Source organism: Mustela nigripes, chromosome X, assembly GCF_022355385.1.
Source record: "Mustela nigripes isolate SB6536 chromosome X, MUSNIG.SB6536, whole genome shotgun sequence".
NCBI lineage: Eukaryota > Metazoa > Chordata > Mammalia > Carnivora > Mustelidae > Mustela > Mustela nigripes.
The window spans coordinates 44,933,999-44,940,515 of record NC_081575.1 but is presented as its reverse complement, the minus strand read 5'-3'; positions in this window follow the sequence as shown (position 1 = coordinate 44,940,515).

Sequence of the window (6,517 nt, the reverse complement as noted above, 5' to 3'; positions counted from 1 at the left end):
AGAAAGACAACTATCATATGATCTCCCTGATATGAGGAAGTGGAGTTATAACATGGGGAGTTAAGGGGGTAGGAGAAGAATAAATGAAACAAGATTGGATTCGGAGGGAGACAAACCATAAGTGACTCTTAATCTCACAAAACAAAATGAGGGTGGCTGGGGGGAGGGGGATTGGGAGAAGGGGGGTGGGGTGGGAGAAGGGGGGTGGGGTTATGGACACTGGGGAGGGTCTGTGCTATGGTGAGTGCTGTGAAGTGTGTAAACCTGGTGACTCACAGACCTGTACCCCTGGGGATAAAAATATATTATATGTTTATAAAAAATAAAAATAAATAAATAAATTTTTTAAAAAAGTAGCACTCAGTACATTAGTATATTCATGTAAAATTGGTGGACCTAGTAGAAAAAAGTGGTTTGTGACCATGATGAGACTGCTTTCATTACAATGATGGGGGCAGAAGCTTTAGTACAGTGGGATAATGTGTCAATTGGAGGTAAAGAATATTAACAGGGAATACAGAAAATGCTTTCAGGAACTTTGAAAGGGGAGAGAAAAAGATGAATACATAGATAATGGGAGATAGGCATTGAGAGAGAGGGATAATTTGTGGCTAAATGGAGATGAGGGGTCCAAAGAGGGTTTAAAAAATATTCAAGGCTTTGGAAGTTGAACAAGTTTAAAAGTGAATGTGAAAGGGTTCTCCATTCTCAGATTTAATTCTCTTCCCATATATTCGTGTCCCTTCTTACCCTCTTACTTCCACTATAGAGTTAATGAGACACCTCTATTGGAATACTGTGGGTTTTAAACTCAATGTATATTTAGTTAGTAAATAAAATGGGTATTTGTGTGACAAAGAAATTATAATAATTCTTTTTTTTTTTTTTTGCCTCTCAGGAAGGCAGCAGACAGCTGAAATACTAGTGTGATGTGGCTGGTTTGAGGGCTTCACTGGTTACTGTGAGACAGGGCCAGGATTTTACTATAAATGTGTGAAAATACTGAGCAGTCCAGAGCAGCAGTTGGGCAAGTATGATGTGCTGTTATGGTTCCTATCTCTCACTGAGCTCACCAGGTGAGTCAAAGGCCAGCCCGTCTTCCCAAAGTGGGTAACTTGATTAGGGTCTCTCAGCTCATAGCCATGATATTAAGCAGCTCTTATGAACTTCTGAGTCACCCAAGAAAATAGAGAATTTCTATCCCTAAACCTTTGAACTCAAGAGAAATCAGAAGCATATTTCCTCTCATGTATGGATGGTTGTATTGTCATTATAAGAAAGCAGTGAGAAATAACTTTTAACTTCTGAAACTGCCACCGAGAGAAAAAGATGGTACCCAATTGTGTTTATCAGGATAGGTTAATAGCATAGCATGCAATTCTAATTTTTCTTTGGCTTAATGTAATAGAAGTTTATTTTTCTCTCGTAAAACAGACCAACACTTCTATTCTTGTCAGGTAGTTGTCATGGATACCTTTCTTGTAAGTGGAGATATAAGGACCCAAGACCTTCCCTCTTGTGGTCCTGATACTCCCTCGAGCCTCAGATTCCTGTGATCAATTTCTTGTTGGCAGAGAGCAAGGGGCTCTTAGTGGTCAGGTATAGAAGTGGCAAACATCACTTTTGTCCACATTCCATTATTTAGTGTTTTAGTTCGAATTCCCCCAATAGCAGAATTCAGGTGTTGGTTGTTTATCTGGGAGGTGACCCTAGAAAGCAACAGTGAAGTAGGAGCCAGAATGGAGTCAAGAAAGATATAAAGCTAATATATTGATGCGTTATTGACATTACAGCTGTAGTTAAGTAATGGGTGCTAGGACTGGCTGGGACCTCTGAGAAGTATACAAAATGACTCTTATTAATGTCTGCCTAAAGGCTGAGAGGCTAGAAGTTTTATTCATCACTCCATGTTCTGTTGGTTAAGAGTTGTTTTGGGGTGCATTCATTCCCATCCAATTCAGGGATGAACTTGTGTGGGGGTTAAGAGGACTGCTTGAAGCTAATGAGAAGAATTTGAAGGAGGAAAGTGAATGAAGGTGGCCTGCTTAAGGTAGGACACTGCTGCCATCAGTGCAAGCTCACAGGGAACTGTCCATGAAAGCTGCAGATGTGTGCCAAAGAAATGTAATAGGAGGCACCAAAATAGCTTGCTACACATGGACTTCACCTAATTACAAGGGAGGGTAAGCAATGTAGTATAACTGTGTGCTGTAGAGGAAAAGAAAACTGGAAACAGTTTAAAAGTTTATAAAGTAGAATATTTAAATTAATTTAATAATTTAAGTTTATAAAGTAGAATATTTAAATTAATTTAATAAAGTAAAACATATGAAATTTATATAAATTATGAAGCATATTAGCTAATGAAATGTTCTCTAAAACACATTTTAAAAGGAAAAGAGTGAATTGCAGAGCAAGTCAAATAATATAATCCTGGATTTCAGGAGTGAGGTCAGCACTTGGGGAATCATAATTGTATATATTTCATGAACTAATTGAAACTATTCATCAAGTAATAGAATATAGGAAAGTGATGAGGTCCAAGAATTAAATTAAATCTGGGCCATCCAGTATTAGGAGGAAGGCAATATATATATTCTCTTGAGAGATAGATAGATGAAAGACAGGAAGGACTTTTGGACTGCTTTTTTATTTTATTCATTTTTGTTTTATATTTCAGGCAATATTTCAGTGAGTATATTTTTACCAGCCTATTTTTGTAGAAATGAGAAAATTTCCCTATATTACATGCTTACATATATATTCCCTAAAATTTTAAAATCTCTCAAAAGTGTATGAGAATTCTCATTTCTTCATCTCACCTCTATACCTGGTGTCATCAGAATATTTAATGATCAGAATAATTAATAAATCAAATATTCATTTCTAACTGATAATGTGCTTCCATTTCCCATTTCTGTGATTTGTATTGAAATTGAATCTCTCCCTCTCCCTCACTCTTCCTCTTTCTCTCTCTCCACCCATACATCCCATACATATAGAGCTAGTTTAAAACTTTTTCTTCCATGAAAATTTCCTCCATTTTATTGGGTTCTTTCTATACTTAATTTTTGTCAGGTGATAGGTGATAAAAGGTAATTTCGATGTTTTTATTTGCATTTCTTAAATTACTAGTGAGAACTTTTCTTTTAATTATTGACAATCTGAACTTTATCTGTGCACTATTTACAAAGTTTGTTCATTTTTCTATTTTGTTGTAGGGGCTCTTAAAGCATTGAGGTTAATACCCTTCACTGATACATAGATTCATTATTTCAACATATATTTATTGGGTATTTATTATTTGCCAGACCCTCCAGCAAAACACCACATTCCAGATCTTTCTTCTGAGATGTAGATGCATATACGTACTAGAAATGTCCACTTAGAGAAAGAAAGGTATTAGTATCCATACATACATGCATGAATTGCCAAGGAGAACATACACAGTTCAAAAACACTTATCCCTAAGGGCTGCATGATCATAGAGTAAAAAGGATGTAGTGTGTTATTTGAGGAGACTAGTAGCTCAGGATCAGGGTTCATTGTTTTGTCATCTCTGTACTAATGGCAAGATTTTTTAAAAATTACACGTTTTTGAGTTTTCATTTTCTCATTTGTATTATGGGAATAATTATATCTATATCAGACAATTACTGTGAAAAACAAATAAGCAAAATATTTTAGGGGCACTGAGTAGCTCAGCTGGCTGAGCTTCTGCCTTTGGCTTGGGTCATGAACCCAGGGTCCTGGGATGGAGCCCCCTGTGGAGCCCTGTGTGGAGCCCCTTGTCAGGCTCCCTGTTCAGCTGCTTAACAGGGAGTCTGCTTAACTCTCTCCCTCTGTCCCTCTCCCCACTCATGTTCTTTCTCATTTGCACGCTCTCTCTCTCTCTCTCAAATAAATTAAAATATTTTAAAAAAGCAAAATATTTCAAGTGTCATGCACAACAAATGGTACATTTGATACTTCACTGATGTCAATTTCTCTCCTTTCTCACATCCATCCTTCCTTTAAAAATCTCATTTAAATCTCCTTTCCCATAACCCAAATAGCATGATTACATAATTATCATGTGAAAATGTTAAATGGAAGGGAAATGTACAAGTTTCTACTATGTATAACTTCCATGTATTCTGTGTACATAATCATTTCTAAGTATTAGTGTGATTTCTCTGCTAATTTAGAGAAAAGGATAATAGTCATTGAATCAGTTCTGAGGGTTTGAAAAAGGAAACCATCACCCCTTTCATTTTATTTCATATATTCTCCATACCACTTTTTAATAATGTATTATTTTCTCAAGAATAATATGTGTAATGTGACCAAGAAAGAAGAAGCTTTGCAGAAGAACTTTGCAGTAGAATATGGGCGGCCAGGCATAACATAAGGGCTTGGCTTGGGTACATCGTTACCCTGGTGCTGGCCTTTTTTTTTTTATTTTTTATTTTGATAACAACTCTCAGATAGATGTTGGGTTTATTGAGATCCCGTCTGGGAAGGCATAATGATAAAATGTCATATAACGAAATGTTCACATACAATTAAGTGCATGTAAAATGGTGAAATGTGAATAAGTTCCATGGATAATATCAATGTTATTTTTCTGTTTGTGATATTGTACTGTAGTTACACAAGTTACCATTGAGGGAAAATGGGTAAAGGGCATAAGATAACTCACTCTTCTTGTTTCTTACAACAAAATGTAAATCTAAAATTGTATACATATATGTGTGTATGTGTGTGTATGTACACACATTTCTGTGTGTACACACACACATACACACACACACAGACATGGTTTTTCTTGTCTAGGGAACTAAGAAAGCTCACTCACTTGAAACCTTGCTATGTTCCAGGCTCTAGGCAGGTGGCTCTAGGATAAAAATATTTGATTTTCCCTTGATAGAAGGGTTACATGTTGACCTGGTATCCTTTGTAGTTTAACAATTGTCCAATATCTTCATTTAAACAATGTATTATTATTACTAATATCTACATTATCTACATTAAAGTAAGCCAGAATGGGTTTAGAAGATGTTGTTTACTTGAATTAGTTTTCTAGGTCCACTGTTACAAATAAACATAAACTTGAAAACTTAAGACAATACTTATTTATTCTTTTCAAAGAGTGTTCCATTAAGTCCAATCAAAGTGCAATCAAAGCTGTTGGAGGTTTCTAGGAGAGTCTTCCCTTCCAGAGGCTCTAGGTAAAATCCATTTTTTCTTGGCTTTTCCAGTTTCTATAACTGCAGTCCTTGGATCTTTTCTCCTTCCTCCATCTTCAAGGCCAGCAACTTAGCATCTTACTTCAGTTGTCACCTTGTCTCTTTCTCTCATAGAAAGGTCACTTGTAATTGTATCTATAGCCCAACTGGATAATCCAGGATACTCTCCCATCTCAAAATTCTTAATTTAATCACACTTGAAATGTTTTTTTTTTTTTTTTCCAATTCAACATAATTAACATAACACTTTCAAGGAAAACCCGCAGAGTTGTCACTGTTAAAATGAAGTAAACTCATGCAGGAACAGCTGCAGAGCTAGCTCCTTTTTGTTTAAAGTTGTAGTGAGAAAAACATTTGATGCTGTTACCTCTACTGGTTACACGTGATTAAGTAGTTGGGCCATGACCCATGCCAAGGACACTCAAAGTGCACGAGCATACTAGGCCATCAGACATAAGATCAGAGGAAAATATGGCAAACTATAGGTTTAAGTGTATGTGAAATGTGTGTGAAGTAAAGGCTGAGCTGTTCTGCTGTTGACCATGAAAATTATTGGTATGGTGGTTTTGTCATTTACTGTACTGTATAAATCTACATTTCTTTTATTGTTGGGATGATTCTTTAATTTTTCAATAAGAAATGAAAGTACATATTGAATGGGCAATTCAATAACAAATTTCATTTTTTAAAGAAAGTTGGTGATAAACATTTATTGAACTAGCACAAAACATTTGCTGACATTTGCTATGCACTAAGGGAACTGTAATGACACTACTGACCTCATGAAAACGCAAATCTACAGACCTGCTGAAAAAAATTTGCATCTACATCAGAAGGTAGTAGGTTAATTAGTACATACAGATGTAGTTGTGCTGACTTCTCATCATATGAACACAACTTCTAATTTAAATCAATTTATTTTTCTTCTAATTTAATTGCAAAAATCTTGAATTCTAAGTTGTTGTGTGCATGTTTAAAAACAGGAATGATTCTTTTCAAACTTCTTTTTGTGGTTGAGTTCTAGCTTTAGAGCATTGTGGTCTGAAAATATGCAGGGAATGATCCCAATCTTTTGATACCGGTTGAGTCCCGATTTAGGACTGAGGATGTGATCTATTCTGGAGAATGTTCCATGTGCACTAGAGAAGAATGTGTATTCTGTTGCTTTGGGATGAAATGTTCTGAATATGTCTGTGATGTCCATCTGGTCCAGTGTGTCGTTTAAGGCCTTTATTTCCTTGCTGATCTTTTGCTTGGATGATCTGTCCATTTCAGTGAGGGGAGTGTTT